Raw genomic sequence first — 21,713 nt, 5'->3', positions numbered from 1 at the left:
AGGATGTTTCCGTGTTCTTTACAGTTTTCCTAAAAGAAATCAGCTCCAGTGTCAGCCTTGCCCTCAATCTGTGGCCCCACCGGTTAGAGCCACGGTGCACTCAGAACCTTTGTTCAACTGAAATGGATGCGATGAACGCCGTTTACACAAGAAACCCCCTTAACTCATCCTCCCTTTCTCCCACTCAAGAAAACACGGAACATAAATGTGAGTGACTGTGACAGGGACAACCTTGAATCCTTTCAACTTCTTGTTTAAAAGAAATAATTTGCAGATTGGCACTTGATCATTGGAACTAAACCCAAGAAATTACTTGAGACGCTCCTCTCAGCTACCTGCCGACTGACCCTGAGATTGAGGACGAGTGGCTAGAATTTAGTGGTAAAAGATGAGGGTTGTGGGTTTTATTCACTTCAGAGATGTGTTGCTTTCTTTGCAAGAGAAAAAGTGTCTCGGACCCAAGAGGACCTGTCTAAAGAGACAGAGACAGCAGAGCAAAGGGCTTACTTACCTCACTACTAGAAACACACCCCCAGCATGGATATCATGAATAGTCGGTTGGCAGTTTCATTTGTACATGTAACAAAACAAAATTGGAATCCATCTAACCCCATCTTGATGCGGAGGGCCATTTAAGTAGTTGTAGTTAAAAGCTTCTTAAGAACACAAAGGACTGTGTAAGTGAGAAATGAGTGCAGGCGTATCTCAGCGATATTACGGGTTTGGCCACCACAAGAAAGCACATATCACAATAAAGTGAGTCAAAGCAAGTTTTTGTTTCCCGGTGCATATAAAAGTTATGTTTATACTACACTGTAGTGTATAAAGTGTGCAAAATAGCATTATGCTTTTTTGGAAACAGTGTATACTTCATTTAAAAATACTCCATTGCTGGGGCACCTGGGTGGCTCAGTCGGTCGAGTGTCCAACTCTTGATTTTGACTCAGGTCATGATTCCAGGTTCATGGGATCGAGCCTTGCTTTGGGCCCTGCACTGAGCATGGAGCCTGCTTGAGATTCTCTCTCTCTCCCCCCCCCCGCCCCCTCCCCTGTTTGCATGCACACATCCTCTCTCTAAAATAAATAAAATAAAAATACTTTATTGCTGAAAAATGCTAACCATCATCTGAGCTTTCAGCAAGTCATAATCACTGATCATAGGTCACAATAACAAATATATAATAAAAAATGTGAAATATTGTGAGAAGTATCACAATATGACACAAACACAGGAAGTGAGCAAATGCTTTTGGAAAATTTGCACTAATAGACTTGCTTGACACAGGGTTGTCACAAACCTTCAATTTGTACAGAACACAGTATCTCTGAAGAGCAATAAAGCGAGGTGACACCAGAATATCTTTTTTCATTAAAAATTTTTTTTTTCAACGTTTATTTATTTTTGGGACAGAGAGAGACAGAGCATGAACAGGGGAGGAGCAGAGAGAGAGGGAGACACAGAATCAGAAACAGGCTCCAGGCTCTGAGCCATCAGCCCAGAGCCTGATGTGGGGCTCGAACTCACGGACCGCGAGATCGTGACCTGGCTGAAGTCGGACGCTTAACCGACTGCGCCACCCAGGCGCCCCTCTTTTTTTATTTTATATCCACCACCAAATGTTTGGTTACTTAACTGTAAAAAAAAAAAAAAAAAAATTTGCCCAGGCAGTTTAAGAAATATAAAAGATATATTTGGGTATATTTGGAATAAACCAAAAATAAAGAATATATCATATATCCACTGAGATAATTTTTTTTAATAAATGTTTTTAAGTAATCTCTACGCTCAACATAGGGCTCAAACTCACGACCCTGAGATCAAGTCGTGTGCTCTACTGACTGAGTCAACCAGGCGCCACTCCACTGAGGTAATCTTTAAATTATTACTTTGAGATATAATTGAGGATTGATATACATTTTGTAAAATATTTATTTTTGAGAAAGAGAGTTGGGGAGGGGCAGAGAGAGAGAGGGAGAGAGAGAATCCCAAGCCAGCTCCACGCTGCCAGTGAGGACCCCAGGTGGGGCTCAAACTCATGAACCATGAGATCATGACCTGAGTTAAAATCAACAGCCGGGCGGATGCCCAACCAACTGAGCCACCCAGGTGTCTTGATACACATTTTTTTTTCCTAAAGACAAACCCTAACATACTACCACTTCTAAATTGTAGCTTGAGTTTCATTTCTTTTTAGTAAATAAGAAATAAATGAGTAGACATAGAATTTATTCGGCTCCTTTGCTGGTAGTCAAGTATCTGTTTTCAACACTTTCAACATCCCTGACGAGTTAATATAATGCAAACAAAAGAGTGACATTGAATGCCCGTCTCACTGTCACCCGGGTCCTCCTACTTTAACTTAGAACTACCAGTCGTGCGTTGCCTCCTTCCCTGCGGCATGACTCCATGCCCTGTCCGCTTGTGGCCTTGTGGCATGTTAGTGTAAGTCCAGCCACGACTGTGTTAACGTTGGACAGTTTCTCCAACGTGGCACTCTATTAAGCATCCTGGGAGATGTTCCAAAGAGTGAGCTATAGAATGTGAAAAGATGTGTGACTTGTCATAATTCCAGAGGGAAAGAAAGCCAGACATTTTGACAACATTTTTGGCAACTCGATTCTCTGGAGATGATTTGCTCGCATGCTTTTTGCTGGCAGCTTAAACCCAGCAGTGGGTTCTCGATGCAGAAGAGCCCTTTGTCAGACCGGGTTTATCTTGGAGCCTTGCAGAAGCTTCCTATCACCTGGCCTGCACCAAGCTGGAGCCCTTGTTGGGGGATACAATACAGTCCTCTGTTGCGGAGACATCACCAAAAAGAGGACAGACTTCGGATTCAAATGTAGGCCCTGCCTTGCAAGAACGGTACGAGCTGAGAGGGTGACTTAGCCTCTAGGAGCTGGTGTCCCCCTCTGTGAAGTGAGGTTAATGACGGCTGCTTGAAGGTCAGGAGCGGAAGTCAGGCCCTCATTCCCCCCACTTCGTACTGCAGTGATAAGTTTGCAATCCCTCTGCGGTCCCCTTGCCAGGATTTGCAAAGGCTTGCTAATAAGCTCAAGCAGTCACTTAAGGAAAAGGATAAATAGTTAAGCGCAAGGTTGTCCCAAGAGGCAGGAAAAGCTTCTTTGAAATCGCCAGAGGCCAGGGAGGACACAGGCTTTTGACCGTGTTAAGTGGCAGGTGGTTGGAAAAGTAAGTAGCAGTTTCTTTTGAAGATACAAAGGGACAGTGGAGGGGCGCCTGGCTGGCCCAGTCTGTAGAGCGTTCAGCTCTTGACCTTGGGGTCATGAGTTCAGATTCACTGATACTGCTTAAGATCATTGTAGAACAAGTCTTTCCAAACAAAGGTTGTATATGTTAGATCAGTGGCTTCCACACTGTATCCCAGAGGCCGTGGGGTCCTGTAAGGAACCGGGCAAACCGGCTTCTAGCCAAGCGGTTCGGCACTCGTGCGTCTGACACAGTGGACTCTTATAGCTCGGAACTAGGCAACTACCTGTAAACTCATGCTAGAGTCCCATAGCACTCCTGACTCTGATATGGATGCTTGGAGCTATTCTAAGCTGACTCGTGGCATGTAACAATCTATCATTTTGCTAAGGCACAGATGTGAATAACCTTCCCTGCAAGGCGAGTGAGCAAGGATGTGTCACTTTGCTGGTGAGTTGGCCCCGTTGACCGCCACCATCGGGGTCTCCAGCCAGCCTTTTTCTACTCATTGTTGCCTACCTGTTTTAGGGGGGAAATGACATACTGTAATGGGATTTGTAATCCGGGGGTCTGGTAACATCTGAGAAGTGTCGCTCACTAGTGTCTAAGGTCTTCCCACTCTGGGCAGCTGGATGGAATGCGGGTGGGACGTGGGACGTGTCCTGGAATGTTCTGTGCCACGTCACCTCGTGAGCATGTGAGGGAATTCTGTGTGGGGTACAGAGGCTGTACATATCAGCTCTCAAACACTGCAGATGAAGAGTTTTTCTTATCCCAAATCCTGGTCAAGGCTTCTGAGAATATGGTCGTAGAAAGCCGCCCATATTTTTTTAAAAAGCCACATCCTGTTCTTTTCTGCTTTCATATTTCCCCAGAACAGATATTCCCTGACATTGTGCTGTTTGTAGAAAAAGAGTATCTGTCAGTGGCTCATTAACTTGGGTCATGTTTGGAGTTCTCTGTGAGCTTATTAAATAAGACGCTGTGCCTTCTTGAAAACTATTATTCTGCTCCAAAAAATAAAAAGACATGCAGTTCAAGTATATTGTTTCTCCCTGACCTCAGAGTTACTACTCGGTGCACCGAGGGGGCCTCGGTTAAAGCCAGGCTGATGGCTGTTGACCGTGGAGTAGTGGGGCCAAGTCCTGTCCGCACTACGGTGTAGGTGTGAATATGACCTTGTCTGTTGCATTTGCCACCACTGCAGGGTGCTCGTTCTGTGGATATGGAGCCCTAGCACCATCCTGGTTACTTTACATGCCCTTGAGACAGACGGAAATGAAGGCAAATTCACGCAGTTGCGATAACTAACCAGACCGCGTGAGCCCATTCACTAGTTCTGCCCAAGCGGGCAAGGAGAGGAACAGTCTCTCTCTCTCTCTCTCTTTTCTTTTCATTTCACTCACTTAACCTTCTCGTGGTTCTTTTAAGCAGCAAATTCCTGATTTTAAATACTTCTTCTAGATAAACAGATAAAGCATATACAGATTAAGATAAAGTCAAGAGCTGATACGGACACAGTGGAGTCCTCCATGGCGGGGTGGGTGCCGTGGATGAGGCAGGCTGGGTCCCCGGAGGGACTTCCGGCCACCTGTCCCTTCCCTCCAATCCTGGAGCCTTGCTCCTTCAGGGCTCACTGTCCGACAGGGCTGTGCGTGGATAATCCTGTCCTGAGAACTCCAGTGGTCACTGTTCCTGGGGCTATTTAATGGCAGCCAAGAAAAGCGAGTGTCTTGTCATTTCTTTGACTACAGTCATGTCAATTCTTCACCGCGAATTCAGTTTGCAAATTAGTTTCTGCAGCTATTAAAAAAAAAAGAAAAAAGAAAAAAGCATCTGTTCAACTTGGTGGCCATATAATCTCTCCAGTTCAGTTGTGACGACAGCTGAGGACACCAGATTGAATTTGCTTTAAGCAAACTGGATATATGAAAATTGAAATTAAAAAAGAAAAAAAAGGATGATTGTTCACTTTTCAAAAAGGTTTCTTTGCCTTATGAAGAAGGTTAACCAATAGGATTTCTTTAAATGCCAGTTTTTTCCCAGTACTCTAAAAATGAAATTTACTTACTGCCCTGTGTTTCTAGAGCATACTTTATGCGTGAAAGTGGCATGCCTCTAAAAAATATTAAAATTCTTTTAAGGTTAACTTTTAAAATTATTTTTAAAAAGCTGTTATCTGATGGGTTCAACTTTACTAAATGAATATTAATAGGTTTTGCTCCAGCCTGGGAGAGAGGAAGAATACATCCCACTACTGACCATTTGAATGGGCCACATTGAAAAAACGAGTGTAGTGCATCATGTGACCGTCATGTGACAGTCTCTGTTCTTGGAAACCCAAAGTTGAACCTTTTAACCTTTAAGCTAGAAGGAGAGCTGGCCTAAAGCAAGCTCCCATGGAAAAGTCATCAGCATTTAGCATCAGCCTCTAGCCTGGGGGTCTCCGTGTGGTTGAGGTGATTTCACTGCCAAAGGAAAGAATGTCACGGGGCTGTTTTTTCTTCCAGAAGGTCTAGATGATTGAAGGGGAGCCAGTAGACCATCAGACATGCAGGATGGCATTCAGTTGAATTCCCTTTCATTCCTTCTGCCCTTCCCTGAGGAGCCATTGAGAAGCCCTGTGCTTCAGGGAGGGGCCCTGACACGACAGCAAAGCCAAATCTCGGCTTGGCTTGCATGGAGCCTACGCTCTGGTCAGTCTTGAGGCTCTAGAATGGTGCCTTTGGTAACTTGCTCTTTTCCTCTTTCTCTTTGTTCTTTTTCATCTCCTCCCCCCACCCAAGTGCAAGGCATCAGGGTGTCAAAGTGCAGACTTCCCAGGGCATCTGTGAAATGTTAACACGGATGCTTTGTTTTCCTTTTATCTCAACAAAGGCATAGGCTTTGAAATTAAAAAAAAAAAAAAAAAAGTATATAAGTGCCCTGATTCCTAGTTACTTGGGGTGATTCTCTCCTGCAAACAGGAATGGCCCCGAGAGAGAGAGAGAGAGAGAGAGAGAGAGAGAGACTGCTGAGAAGTAAAGAGGGAGGAGGGGGGTGGTTTCATGGTTGGGTGAGGGTGAAGAAGAGAGGAACCCTGACTCCATAATGACCAGAGTGTGTGGCCTGTGGGATTACTAACGCCCTGATCCACGAGGAAGATGAGGGGCTCTGGGTCTTTCGTTCACTTTTTCAGTCGGTCACAGAGGAGCTCAGAGGCAAGGACAGGAGAGAGAAGATGATGATGGGAGCTGAGCTCTCCCAGGGATATGGACCATGGGAGGCCGGTGACGGGGCCTTAGCCGCTTGAGAAGGATTCACAGAGTTACTCCTGTGACCTAACGATGGATGGAGCATCTCTGTTCTCCTCTGTGTCGCCAGGACTCCCTGAGAACATGGGTGGCCAAGAAAGAATCCATATCCCTCCTGCCTCCTCTGTGACAGACACTTTCCACACGGCCCCTCCCTAAACCCCCACAGTTAGCCTTGGTGCTGGGATTAATCCCTGTTGTACACGTGTGCAAACTCACAGTAACCCAAGAATTGTACCCGCCCCCCCCCCCCCATAAGAAGCAGAATCAGAGATGCAAGCCTGATGGGTGGGTTCCAGAGTGTACCTTAAACAGTGTACTGAACTGCTTCTCCATAAATGAGCTTTGCTAGAAGGGTCTGCCACACCCTGTGTCTCCATCCCACCAGCTCACATGAGAGTGGACTTCATCACCAGTGGAAACAGCTCTGTCTGTGATGGTCCAGAAGTCTGTTATATTTGGATCATTCAAGAGTCCGTGCATTCGGACTTTTTGATCATTCATGCCAAATGGCATAATTTTCCAGGATATTCTATCTGAGATATTTGAATGAAATGAGTGTGGGACATCATAGGACATACAGCGTTTTAGAGGACAAGAGATCAGAGTGTCTTCTAGACTCCCAATCTTTGTGTACCCTTAGACAAATGGGAGACCTCTGAGCTTCGGTTTGTTAATGTTTAGGATGAGAATTTTGTGCCCTGCAATTCCTAAGTTCTGTTTTAGCACTAATATGGTGGTTCTTTCTGTTGTGTTGGAATTAACTATGCACAAAGATTGTATGCACAATACATGTGTGGACATGATGTGATCTCAGTTTAATAAAGGAGCCCTGGGTATCCCCCATCGTGGAAATAAACTTCCCCAATAGGGCATAATTGCCTTTATGTTATTTTAATTATTCTTACACTCCGTACTTGGAAAGACTAGACTTCATACTGTTCTAATCTAATGGGACGTGGGACGTTGCTCCACACATTTTAAGTAGGTTTTTAACTACAGAACAATGAAACATTAGCAAATGATGTTAGAACATGTCTGCACACACTGATGCTTTCCGATCTGTGCCAGGCATCCTGCTCCCATATGGGCTGACCAGAAGGATCAGCTGGACGAGGCAGATTGGGGTCTGGCATCCCTGAATAACTCTGGCACTTGCCTTTCGACGAGGCAGGGCAGGCTGGCTGAGGCTTGGATCTGAAAGTCTGTTTGCAAGGACCTAGTTTTCTTGGTACCGCTCCATCACCTCCTTAGTTAGCCCACTGGTGATGAATCCAATGCATTCGTGCCAGAACAGATCACACTCTGGGCAGCTTTTCTGTGGCTGGCTTCATAATCTCACACCTCCTCCTTGTGTAAGCGAACAGGGGAGAGGAAGGCAGTGAAGGCTGATCGGTCACTTTGCTGATCACTGGCAATTGTGCCGGGGAAGAAATGAAGGAGATTAATTAAAAAGGGGTCAGAGCCTCTCTGTAGATTCTCTTTCTCAACTGTCATTTAGAAATGATTCTTCAGGCTTTAGGCCATTTCCAGCCTGCTGATTTGGAAATCAGAACGCAATTACTTTAAGGGAGTAAAACGCGAAATAGACCACGAAGCCTTTACCATGGAATTAAAGTTAGGTTGATTTCTATTTCTCCATGCAGCTGCCTCGCCTGTCGTGGGCTCTCTGTGGAGATACTCTGCCTGGTCCCTCCTCCTTCTCTCTTCTGTGACACCTATAATTGACCTGGAAGCCTGGCTCCTGTTTCTAGAACAGGGTTTTTGCAAGTAAGAAAGGATATAGCTGTTTGGGAAGCAGGTGTGCTTCCCCTGCTGTCCTGGTGACCACCGGCCCTTCCTCAGCAGTCCCGCACGTGGGTCACAATGTGGGGTGGCCGTTGGCATGTCTGGCACTTCAGATACCTGGGGTGCAGCAGCTTGTGAAAGGAAAGGCATAAAATACTTGGGGTCAGGCACACTTAGCCTGAGGTCTGTTTCTGCCGCCCTGGAGCCGCGTTGTCTTGGCCAGATAGTTTCATTAGTTCATTAAAGAGGTCAGGTGCAGGGCGCCTGGGTGGCGCAGTCGGTTAAGCGTCCGACTTCAGCCAGGTCACGATCTCGCGGTCCGTGAGTTCAAGCCCCGCGTCAGGCTCTGGGCGGATGGCTCAGAGCCTGGAGCCTGTTTCCGATTCTGTGTCTCCCTCTCTCTCTGCCCCTCCCCCGTTCATGCTCTGTCTCTCTCTGTCCCAAAAATAAGTAAACGTTGAAAAAAAAAATTAAAAAAAAAAAAGAGGTCAGGTAACCTCCTTGAACCTTATTTCTCTGGTTTGCAGCGTGGGATGCATGAAACTGATTTGCAGGGCTGTTTGCACAGATGGAGAGAGCCACGTGTGTAAATTACCCAGAACCAGCAGACCCAAGTGAGTTACATCTGTATAGGGACACCTCTAAGTCCATTTGCCTTTATTATACCAGCTTTATAAAAGAATAACTGCATTTCAAAATTACGTTGCAGCAAAGAACATCATCAGTGGCAACTTGACCTGCAGAAAACTGGTTCTAGAACTTTTACGGTTGCCGTCGACTATTAACTAACTCTCATCTCCAGGCACTGCTGTGTCTCAGTTTATTTATTTAAAAAAAAAAAAAAATCAGTCGCCTGGGTGGCTCAGTCAGTTAAATGTCCAACTTCGGCTCAGGTCACGATCCCATAGTCTATGCATTCGAGCCCCGCGTCGGGCTCTGTGCTGACAGCTCGGAGCTTGGAGCCTGCTTCGGATTCTGTGTCTCCCTCTGTCTCTGCTCCTCCCCTGCTCATGCTCGCTCTCTCTCTCAAAAGTAAATAAACATTAAAAAATTAGGGGCGCCTGGGTGGCTCAGTGGCTTAAGCGTCTGACTTCAGCTCAGGTCACGATCTCACAGTCTGTGAGTTCGAGCCCCGCGTCGGCCTCTGGGCTGATGGCTCAGAGCCCAGAGCCTGCTTCCGACTCTGTGTCTCCCTCTCTCTCTGCCCCTCCCCCGTTCATGCTCTGTCTCAAAAATAAATAAACGTTAAAAAAAATTTTTTTTTTTAATTAAAATAAAAAGTCATCTTCTGTGCCATATTCTCATTGACAAGTGGGCGTTTTGGCCTCCTACTCTTTTCTGTGAAATTATAGCCATTATTATGGGGGACAGTGACGCACATTGGCAGCTGCTAACAAGGAGTGCGCTGGCTCTTTAAGGAGTTTGGGATAAGCCACCCATGCGGAGTGTCTGCTCTGGGGCAGACCTGTAGAGCAGCTGGGTGTCTTTTTTTGTGACGAGGCTTTAGATGAAGGAAGTGGCTTATGTTGCTAAAGATGGGGCTGCACAGCACGTCTGCACACTTGGGCTTAGTGGTCCAGAACCCAGAAGACGCCAAGACGGCACACACAGTGAATGCAAAGAGCAGGAGCTCTTACCGCCGCCGTGGCTTTGATTTCCAGCTCCGCTCTTTGCCACGTGACCCTGGGCAAGGCATTTGTCCAAACCCCAGTCCAAGCCTCTGTTACATGGCGGAGACGGTTCTATCTGCTTTGCAAGGTTAGGGCTTCTTCATAAGGCACTTAATATGGGAGGGGTCATGGTAGCAACAAAACTAGGCAGAAGAGATGAATAATAATAATAAATAACGAATTCATTGATAACGCAGTGTTGCTAGCCAGAGACAGCTCGTCGAAAAGATCGAGCACTGGCCAGGGAATCAGGACCCGGTTTTCATTCCCAGTCAGTGGCTCGGCCACTCTCGTTCCCACGTGACGCTGGACAAGCTGCCTAAGCCCTCAAATCTCAGCTGCTTCACGTGTAGGCTGGGTCCCCCTTTATAAGAACCAGAAGGTTCATAAATGTGAAGGCACTTTGATAACTGCAGCAGTCTCCAAATACAGGCCTTGTGACCATTATCTCCACCTCTGAATTGTTGTTTGCATGAGTACTTGATGTTTACTTTTTGCTATCCACCCTCTTCGGTGATGGATCATTTTACGTGCTCTGAAGCGACTCCGTCAGGGACTTAGGATATACACATCCCTGAAATCCACCAGCATAGAAATTTTTGCCAGAATCCCATAATAAATTTTCTTCCTGTTCGCTTCTTTAAAATGTTTTTGATAAGACAGAAATCTTTACTTCTCTTTCTTGGCAACAAAAGACACAGAAATTGAGCCTGTGTTGGTGTGTATTTGCATGTGTTAAATAGATCATTCTTGTATGTCCCCGCCCTACAATTTGAGTAAATTTGTGTCTTTTTCGTTTTATTCCCCGGTGTGGTCTCGGTGCCTTTTACCACACAGTTGCTGATTTGCTCTGTGACAAGCCTATCCTGTTACAACCTGGCAAATCTTATCCACATTTAAGGAAATGGCTCTGTCCCTCTAGTGCTGTAGCTACTGATAGTCAAAATGAGCGTATTTTCATTGTCGTTTTCTCTCGAGTAGCTTTTAAGTCAGCATTTGAAGGATGAATGCACTAGCAAAATACTTAGAATAATCTGAAGCAATAGATACCTTGGTGCCTGTTTTGTTTTGTGTGGATCGTTCACACATTTCACAGAGTTGTGTCTCCCCTTCTGCCAAACACACAGTAGAAAGATGAAACAATTATTCCGCATTTTTCTTAGCACACGTAACAACCAGGATGCCTTCAAAAATAAATATAACATAAATAAATGGTTGTTTTGGCATCGTCTAAGTTTTACCAACCACAGAGGCATAAAGATCAAATCGTAATTACTAAATATAGTTTGTCAATTACTGAAATGTATCATTTTGTTACTAATGGGAACTAATTGCCTGAAGTTTCCAAATATTTAACCTAATTCCTGGTTGTACCTAGGGCGTCTATGACAGTTCCATTAAACTTTTCAGCCCCAGTTCATTCTCATTTTAACAAACTATGGTGAAGTAATTTGGCATAGTGGTTGAAAGCATCAGTTTTCGGGTCAGACTTCCTGTGTGTGGATCCCACCTCTGCAACGTATACCTTGGTAAAGTTACCAGTTATAGCTACTTAAACACATCCACCCAGTTGAATTTTATGGCTATGTAGTAAGTTCTTACAGCAGGCGTCTGTGCTATCCTTTTTAATGTGGTTTTCAGCTTTTACACAGTTATTTCTTGATTTAAGAAAACCAGCAGATACCCCCCCCCACCAAAGGCACTTCTTAGATCTTAAGACAGCAAAAGATGGGGAAATGGGTGCTTTCAGAAGTTTATACCCACTTAGCTTAATCACATTATCGCTCACGGTTTTAATTGACTTCATGCACTAACAGTTTGAGACTTCTTTTAAGCCTAGCCGTTGCCACAGACTGAAAAGGTTATACCTGGTTGTGGTCTGTATGGAGCTATGGAGGCAGGGCCGCATGAACCCAATAATGTGGTTGGATTGGCCTTCTTTTTAGAACTCGCCCACTGAGGTCTTCTTGTGTATATGCGAAGGAAGGAAGGCCCGGCAAGGTTAGGTGACATAGTTACTGGTGGAATCGCGTCTGGAGCCTGGGTATGCTCCCTTCCAGGACAGGGGGCTCTGCTGAACAATTCCAGCACGAGGAGAGAGATGAACACTGCATACTCTCATTCTTCCTGTCCTCCTGGAAGAAGACATGGCGTTATAAAGCACAGAAATTCATCAAACATTGAAACATTTGCTGTTGTATTGACATCATCTCTTCTTTAGGGATTATCTTGGAAAAAAAAAAAAAAAACTAGGAAAAGTTATTCCATTGACCAGTGATGACCAGTTATTGTTCCTTTTGTCAACAGGCAAGATGATGAATGACGTTCTGGCACCTTCCCGTGTCCCAGGCCTTGTAGAAATAAATGAGACGTGCTTCAAAGTTCTAATGTGCATCACATCGGATCTTGTTTAAGGAAGCGTTAAAAGGAAGCCGCCGTTACCTATTGAGAAGGCTCTGTGCTCTCAGACATTGTTTCTGATTGAATCCACGGGTTGCAAGCATGCCTCCCTGTATTACCTGTTGGAACAGGTTTAATTTTATAAATTTTAAACACAAACTCTATGAGTTTCCAGTTCGTAATTGTTCTTTTTGAGGATGCACTCAGATGAACAATATTGCATCTGTAAGAGATATGCACCTTCCACAGGACCAGAATTGATTGGAATATATAAATGGCAACCAACTCCAGCTGTAGCGTGATCCAGAACCAGTGATGGAGAGGGCAGATTGCAAGGAAACCCTGCCGGGGGGAAAAAGTCGTATTGTGTTGGAACTACAGATTATTAGAACCATAGCTTTAGCAAACCATGGCTTGTTTCTTGAACACGACACGCATAGACTGTAGTTCTTGACTGGTGACTTTAATCCCTTATTAGTCGTCTCCTCGGACAGTCTCAAACGTTGAAAGTCTTAAGCTTTCATTGAAAGAACAATGCAGCTTGGAGGAAATCCGGGGTTCAATATAGTCTTCTGGGCATTTCATTCCAGCCTTCAGTGACCCGTTATTACAAACAGCAGGTACCCAGGTGGTAGAAGAGAAGCCTAGTGGGAGAAGAAGGAAATGACAATGAATGGGCATATTACATTGTGTTGTAAACATACTTTATAAGTACATTTCTTATTAGCTTCTTATTCAGGCAGAGCTTATCAAAGTTTGCTGCAAGTACCAGACCAGGATTTGCGTTTTGGAAATGATCAGTGTTCACAATACCTGCAGGGAAAAAAAACAACAACAGCAACAGCAACTCAAATAAGAGCACTCTTTGCACCGAAAAGAATATTTTTATCATTCTTTTGTTTGTTTTGGCTCTGTCACAAATTAAAGTGCTTGGAATACAGTAGTCTGTGGTCTCTTGAAACTTAATCAGTGAGAACCTAACACTCTCACAGTATGCTGTCTACTTTGGACGTTCATAATAAAAATTGAAACTGATTTTGGTTGTTAGTCGTTTACTTTATCTTGTAGCTGGCTCAGCGCATCTTTCGTGGTTCCTCTTTGTAGGAACCAAAGCCCTTGGCTTCTACAAAGGAGAAGCAAGGGCAAAGGGCAGGCAAGCCCTTTGTAGCACCCTGTGTCTAGACAGAGAGGTGCATACGTGGTTTGGGTCTTTCACAGTTTCTTACACCGAACTGCTGCCGATTTCTAGATTTGCACAACCACTCATTGTTCTTTTTTGGAAAGGCTGGGCTCTTTACGAGGGCCAAGGCTCTCTTTGATGATGCATTCTGCGACACGGCTTAGAGATTATTCCTCCCCAGGAATATTACGTGTTTGCTTTCTTCAGTTTCTGACTGTACTATATTTTCTGTTACATTGATTATAATAGAATTAGATTTTGATATATTTTCCAGTAAATAAGTAGAAAATTGAAGAAGGCTGTGGGTAATTTAGCCACAGCTATAGGCTTTTAGATCGCGTCTATTTTGGTTGACTCCCTGCCCAGTGTTTTAGAGTATATTTTTGTGTATTCCACAATATTCTAGTAAGAAATTTTTAAACTCCAAAGAAATCCAAACACGTGAGCCTATTCAGAAAGCTTAGACCTTGCTTGGCACTAAATTTGGTATGGAAATAAGCAAAGATCCCTTTCCTTCCATTCTTCTGTGGCCAAAGGCGCAACTGGCAGAGAGATACGCCACATATCTGGCTCCCTGCCCCCACCCCACCTGCTCCCCACAAAGGGAACAGCCTGGATTCGGGGATTCGTGTGGACATTCTAGTGCATATATAAGCAAAGGGATTTTGGAACTCTTAATGTAGAGGAGAAAGACAAATAAATAGAAGGTTCTGGGGTTCCTTTCTGAGGATGGGGTGGGAGGAGAAAGAGTAGGATAGCAAACAAACTTAAGAAATAAGGATCATTCCTTCAGAACCAAGTTCATGCGCAGTCTTAGCACTTAGCTGGAGGTGTACTATCAGGGCAATCTTTGTAAACTCCCAAGAGGCACCCTAACAAGGGCAGACGTTCATGCTTTTGTTCCCTGGATGAATTTCCTTTTCCAAAGCCTCCACCACCCTCTGCCTGAGCATCTGGACAAGTTCTCTTTGTGAAGCAGCGTGAATATTTAACACTCCACCCTCCTTCCCTTCCTTCTGCATGCAGCAAAGGAAAGCTTTAAAAAAAAAAAACATTTTTTTTTTTTTGAGCTAGATTTTAAAATACTATCAGGTGACTTTGACAGACTGAAGCTATTTGGTATTTACACAATCAGAAGGAATCGTTGATGTGAGTTGTTTGGTTTCTAAGTAAACGCTGGCCTCTTCCTTGAATTCTAATACCGAGATCTCATTCAAATAAGATGGTTTCAAGCAGTTCCTTTGTGGTTAATAAATTCTTCAGAGAGGGGAGAAAAAAACCCATAACATCTGCTTCAGAATGGTCTCTGCACAGAAATTGCACGTAGATGATTACTTTTATCAAAAGCAATTTGTTTTAAATGATTTAAGAATACAAGCAGTTAAGAAAGTGGGTGAGCGTGATGCTTTAGAAGGCCTCTTTCCATTCATTATTAGTAATTTTCCTAAATCCACTATTTCTTGATCCAATTTTTAAAATTGGGGAATATTCCACACTATTGTGGCTGTCATCAAATCACATCGTTTTTATAGCAGGGCTTTCAGGGGGTTGCTTAAAGATTACCAGGAGGGGAGCCTACTGAAGTGCTTAGACTTGGTCTTATTTATTGTCTCATAGGTACTTACTGTACCTTTTAGTATCTATGAGAAACCTTATGTTTACTTCTCTCATTTCTTCTCAGCTACACATCTTTTTCAAAGCATTTAAAAAAATTTTTAATGTTTATTAATTTTTGAGAGAGAGAGAGAAAGAGAGCATGAGCAGGGGAGGGGCAGAGAGAGGGAGACACAGAATCTGAAGCAGGCTCCATCCAGGCTCTGAGCTGTCAGCAGAGAGCTCAGTTGGGGCTCTAGCCATGAGATCGTGACCTGAGCCAAAGTCAGACGCCTAACTGACTGAGCCACCCAGGAGCCCCCAAAGCATTTTTAAAAATCTCGTAGAAAAAGACTTTACCCGTGGGCAATAAGGAAATAAAAGGAATATATATATATATATATATATATATATACACACACACATATATAATCTACAAGTTCCAACACTGTGCTCAAATATATTTTCTAAGAACATACTATGTACAATATTAATACCAATTTTAAAATCCACCGAAGGATCCATATTTCTAGAAATAAATGTGGCTTTCAGATGGCTAAGACTGTCAGTATGCACAGTTGGGAAGGAACTTGAATGCACCTTTTATAAATTTTGCCTGGGCGATCGTGGGTGAGGGGAAGATGCCTATTGAATGGAAGGAATTCCTATTCGGAGGATTTTTAAAAAATTTCTTATGAAGACTGAGCCAAATTCTTGTTTTATATGATCTTAAAGGACCCTTCGTGAAGAGTTGCATTAATATTTAAAAGCACCACTCCCCATCCCACCATGTCACGCAAGCTCAGTGAAGAGCCCCAGCTAACAGACATCCATTGGCACCTCACTCACTCTCATTACATTATTCCCATTCTTTTATTACTAACGGACAAAGGAAAAAAGCTAATGAAGGAAAGGGAGTCATTTTTGCCAGAAATGTCCATGTTCTAAGAGTTTTGTTTCGCCTGCGTAGATGGAAGCACATGTACATGCACGCACTTCGTGGGCCTGGAGGCCATAGCACAGTGGCCAGAATGCACTCAGGTCACAGAGAAGCAGAACTTCCAAAGACGTGGTCAGCTGGGGAGACCACGGGGAAGGACAGGCCAGCCGGAGGTTCTGTGATAAGAGCTGGGGAGCTTCCCGCCCAGAAAGTGATCACCAGCCCCCAGGTCGAGGCCCGCATCTCTGCGTGGGAGGCCCGGTCACAACTGAGGCCACATCTCTTTTCCAGCTTCTGGATTTTTTATCAGAATGTTGTACTTCTGTCTTCAAATACCAATATTCCTTCATTCACCCAACACATACTTACGTAGGACTTACTAAATGCCGGCTGCTGTGTTGAGATCAGAGGTGGGGTGATGAATTAAAGTGATGTCTGTGCTTATCATCAGGATCTGCATATTCAAAAGGAGCGACAGGGGTGTGTCACATATTAGGATACGAATGCAAAGGAGGCTCACATAGGCAGGTAGAGGCCACATGTTTCCCTAAAAATGACTAGGTTATTAGCTCAACATTCCAGTGTGGAAAACAGCTTCTGTTTTTTGGCCTTTTTTGTTTTTATTTTTATTTATTTATTTATTTTTTTGCTGTTTTCTAGTCAGTAACAAGTTTATTGTTCATTTGGTTTTCAGAATCTTAGGATTATATTCACGTACGTTAGTCAAACACTCCTGTTCAAAGGTATAGTATTTCCAAGGACTTACCCGATTCCAGTGGCCTCGCAGCAACATTCCTTGGGGCCAGATTTCACAAATATGTTCTCAGTGGGCCTTCCTCCTCACAGATTCCAAACAGGACCCCCTCTTTTCTTCTAGATCCCTAAACATTAGCGAGGAAGCAAGTACCACCACCCAAGAAAGTTGCATTAAATTCAACATGAGATGTGACAAGTTCCAAATATAAGTGGATGGAAACAAAAACTACTCTCAAGCACAATGACTTTGGCTTTAGAGTCTTGGGAAAATTATAAATAGAAACACCAGATGCCATTTCTACTATCAAAACACTAGAATTCAGAGTTTCTTAGAAGAGCTCTTTAATTTTTTTTTAGAAAAACTACACTTGGGGCACCTGGCTGGCTCAGTTGGTTAAGCATCTGACTCTTGATTTCGGCTCAGGTCATGATCCCAGGGTTATGGGATGGAGCCCCACGTTGGACTCTGCTAGGCGTGGAGTCTGCTTAAGATTCTCTCTCCCTGTTTCTCTGCCCCTCCCCCATTTACCCTCATGGACTCTCTCTCAAAAAAAAAAAAAAATACACTACACTTACTGAAACTCAAGGATACATGATAATGAGAGAGTGGGGAGAAATACCTAGAAAGTTCTTCTTGGCCCACATTTTCTCTGAAGTGAGTGTGAATCTCCTGGGTCCATCTTAGCAGCACACAAACGACAAGGTTGGTTTCTGTAGATCCCTGTGCCAGTAAACAGATGTGTAGAAGTAGGGTTGACTTCATGTTTGTGGTCTAGTTATATCGCGGTTAGATATATTACCATTAAGTACAAAAGAGGGAAACAAAACCAATAGAAAACCAGTAAGTTGTGGATTTCATTCATCGTTGGCTCAGATCTTTTATCGGAAGCAGAAAGATCCATCAGATCTAAGTACAGGAATTTACCCAACTGGAATATAAGACTTGTGATAAGCTTTGGAAAATCTAGCATTTCCATTCAGTGACGAACACTAGGCCCTTGCAGGCAATACGTGTTACTTAAAATAAAGCAAAGTATGAACTAAAGCAAGTGTATGACCACCACTAAATCATTTGCTAATTATCCTTTCTTGGACTTCAGCCAAGACATGGCAGTCATGCTCCATGTGGCCAAAATTCTACTTACGGTCCAACTAAAAGCAGTAATTCCTCAGTATACTTGACCATCAAACATTTCAGATTAAGGTTCCACAAGATAACATCCCAATAAACTCTTCTTCTTAGCATAGTAGAGGACTGAGGCTTCTTCAACAAACTTCAGTGTTTAAGGAATTTGAATATGTTGCATAAATGCACTAAAACAAATGCTCTTCTGGATATAACCCTACCAGGCTTTGCTCTTACAGAAGGGCCATCAGAAGGCTCACGGTACTGGTCTGGAGAGTGTGGGCAGTGCCAGCCACAGACCCTGGTGCACAAAAAAGCAGCTTCTAGTATAAATAGACACCAACTAAACAGTCACTCTCCCCCCAAGAGTGGAGCAGAGAGAAACCCCACTTAATAGGAGAGCTATGCTCAGTGTATTTCAGCTCATCCCGTAAAACTGAGTTGCTGGGGAGCCTGGGGGGCTCAGTTGGTTAAACGTCTGACTTCGGCTCTGGTCATGATCTCATGGTTCGTGATTTGAGCCCCGCATTGGGAGCCCGCTTTAATCCTCTGTACCGCAACCCGCCCCCCCCCCCCCCCCCCGCGCGTGTGCTCTCTTTAAAAAATGAAAAAATAAAAAAAAAAAAAAAACCACCAAGTTGCTAGAAACCAGAACCCCACCCATTTGAGTTGTCTACTCTTGCGTCAGGGAAGTTACTTCTCATCAAGTTTCTTCCTTTACCCGTGGAGAAAACAGATTCCTGTATTCACGCACGTCTCTTCAGCCACTCTTAGCTCATTCTTTAATTTGCTTCCTTTTCATTCCTTTCTCCTGATTTGCACTTGGGTTATTTGGGAAGTGTTTGCAGCTGAAGATACTTCCAAACCCTTCGCGTTGGTTCCCCAGTTGGCTTGCACATTGGAATCACGTGGCTAGCTTCAAAACAATGCCAATGCCCGTGTCCCTTCCCTAAAGATTGCAATTTCTGGGTATGTCCTGGGCGTTGGGAGCTTTAAAAGATCCTTGGGTGACGAAGTGGAAGGATCCTAATGTGCAGACTGAGTCTGGGAGCTACTGGGCTGGAGGAAAGGAAAGAAGGATTTGGTAAGCCTATGCCTGAATCTTAGCTCTGCCTCCTGTTCGTTGTGTGAGGGGGGTGAGTTTTTTAACCTCCATGAGCCCTGGTTTCCTCATCTGTAGAGTAGAGATAATCACGCCCACAGCTTTCTGGTCCACGTCGTGAAAATACCGTGTACATTAACTGATTCGTGACAGCGCATGGAATGCACTTGGCACAGGAAATGGTGGCTGGCATTATTTATCCCCAGGGTAGAATCAAGTTTAATCATTCCCAAGACTGGGACACACACTGCGGGTGATCAAGTGACGTCAGCTTAATGAAAGTGACAAAGAGTGGGGTGGCAGCCAGGCTCACTGCCACACGGGAGGCTCTCCCCTCCCGACAACTGAATTGTTCATCAATTGCTAGCCTGTTGGAAAGAATGATACAACCTTATACTCAGAGATAAGGCTTTTGTGTCCGTCTGTTTTCCCAGGATGGGGTGAGTCTGCCCGGGGCTTTGGGAACAGGATTTGCCTGGCAGATCAATCTGAGGAAATCTGGGAAGTTGACACTTTTGAAAGGCCAGCCTGACTCTGTGAGTTGATGGCACTTTTGCTGATGGCTCCTGGCCACGGAGCCTTACAGATGTAAGGACAGAGGTGGGGCTGTCGCGGGCTATCCACTCCTTACCTATCCTAGGTCGTTGCCCATTAGCGTCTGACACCTGATTGTATTTTTAGTCTAATGAGTCTCTCTTCTCTAGTTGTTATTTATTGCCTTGCATTCATCTGAAATAAGTGAAAATTAACTTCATTTAAAAAAAGAACTGAGGTGACTGTGTGGCTCTGTTGAGCGTCTGACTGTTGATTTCGGCTCAGGTCATGATCCCAAGGTTGTGAGAAGGAGCCCCTGCTTAAGAGTCTCCCTCTCCTCTCCCTCTACCCCTCACCTGCTTGTACTCGCTCTCTGTCTCAAAACAAACAAAACACAAACACGATGCCTTTGGGGATGAAGGTGATTCCTGCATGCAGGCACCTTGGGGGAGGAGAGAAAGTCTATCTCATTCTGCCTATTGTGACCCTGGGGAAGTGTCTTCCGTGGGGGAGGAGAGCGGAGGTTAACGGTGTGCCTTCCCTCATGACAGAACCCTGGAAAGGTGGAGCGTCAGAGCTGAATGGCACCTGAACCCCAGGGGTTCCTGGCTGTGCACACGCTGAACTTTATGCAAGATCTTAGGCGTATTGGAATGTTTCTTTGGCAAGGGCCATGGCTTTGCATCAGATTTGCAAAGAGCTTGGTAATCCTCCAATACTTAAGAACCAATTTTATTAAGGAAACTCAGAGAAAGGAAGCTTGAAAGCCCCCCCACCCCACCCCGGGCAGGGCGGTGAGGAGCACAACGGAATAGAGCTCAGGCGGCCACTCCGAGCTGCGGCCCCCGGCCCCCAGCTTCATTGCATGTCTCAGGCAGCAAGGGTGGGTCGGGGCTGTTTAAGCCCAGGTTCAACTAATCCAGTCTGGATCCCAGCCCAAGTCAGACAGTGCTGACGGGATGCAGGACACAGGTCCCATTTCCCTTGAGCGGAGGACTCCATGTGCCCTGAAGGCGCTGGGAATGAGGTAGACTGCTGTAGCTGCTGAAAATTCACATCGTTTTAACCTGCAGGGAAGAATCAGTCTGGCTCAGGTTCCTAATAGGAATGTGGGCAGGTCTAAAAGAATTCAGGCCACTCGTTGTGGAACGTAGGCGTCTTAGTTCAGGCTGCCATAACAGAACGCCATCAACTGGGAGGCTAATAAACCACAGACATGTCTTTCTCCCAGCTCTGGAGTCTGGGAAATCCAAGATCAAGGCTCTGGCCGATTTGGGGTCTGGTAAGGACCATCTTCCCCCTGCGTCCTCCTCCCTGGGGGGAAGGGACAGGCAGGTAGCTCTCTGGAGTCCCTTTTTATAAAGGTGCTAACCTCGTTCGTGAGGGCTCTGCCCTCACACGCTAACCACCTCCCAAAAGCTTCCAAATAGCATCACACTGGGGATGAGATTTTGAATTTATGAATCGTGGGGTGGGGGGGTGGGGGGAGGGTGGAGACACACAAATATCATCTAGAGCATTAGGCAAAGACCTAAAGGAAGAAGGATGGTTTGTGTTTTCTTTTATGTAATTTAGCTTTCGCGTGGGCTCATTGGCCAAACAGAGCCCCTTAACGATGCAAGAGAAAACGTTACCACACAAGGCTCCCTTGTGGCTGAGCTGTAAGGGGCAGGACTTTGCGGGATGCACGGAGAGCACTTTATGGGAAAGGCTTGGAGGGACCCCTGCTCTCCCCAGCAGAGGGTACGGTCTAGTGCTGAGCGGCTCAGGCTACAGAGTCAACCAACGTACCTGGAGTGAACACCTCAGCTCCGCTGCACGCTGGCCTTCAACCTTCACCTCCCTAAGCCTTAGTTTCCCAGCTGTAAGAGAGGGACAGCAGTGACTGCTTAGTGGGCTAGTTTTGAGGAAGAAAGGACAGAAGGCTTAGAAAGCAGCTTCCGTGTCTTACAGACCCCACCTGTTGGGTTGAAGGCATTCTGCGCCGTGAAGTCGTGTGACTTTAAATTACAGTTCGTGTTGTTCGGAAGGAGGGAATCACGCCTGACCGTTCAAGTCCTAAGTCTCAGATGAAAATACGAGATCTTGAATGACTGCCTTTTGTTTTCCTTTCACGTCGGCTG

The 21,713-nt window shown here is 44.9% G+C and overlaps 1 protein-coding gene across 3 annotated transcripts in view; it reads left to right on the top strand.

Annotated features, from left to right (window-relative positions):
- SCAF8 (SR-related CTD associated factor 8) overlaps nt 1-21,713 on the top strand; it is a 198,181-nt gene that overhangs the window by 147,480 nt on the left and 28,988 nt on the right. For 2 of the 3 annotated variants that reach the window (XR_005782614.1, XM_040448812.1), the window contains one exon: nt 12,267-13,394. The exons of the other annotated variant lie outside the window; for it this stretch is intronic. The gene's annotated coding sequence lies outside the window, so the exon portion shown is untranslated. Of the gene's footprint in view, nt 1-12,266; nt 13,395-21,713 lie in introns of those variants that run through there. 3 annotated transcript variants of the gene reach the window in all.

The sequence above is a fragment of the Herpailurus yagouaroundi genome, unplaced genomic scaffold (assembly GCF_014898765.1).
Source record: "Herpailurus yagouaroundi ecotype Mexico unplaced genomic scaffold, PumYag 198, whole genome shotgun sequence".
NCBI lineage: Eukaryota > Metazoa > Chordata > Mammalia > Carnivora > Felidae > Herpailurus > Herpailurus yagouaroundi.
This window is presented reverse-complemented; position numbering and strand designations above follow the sequence as displayed.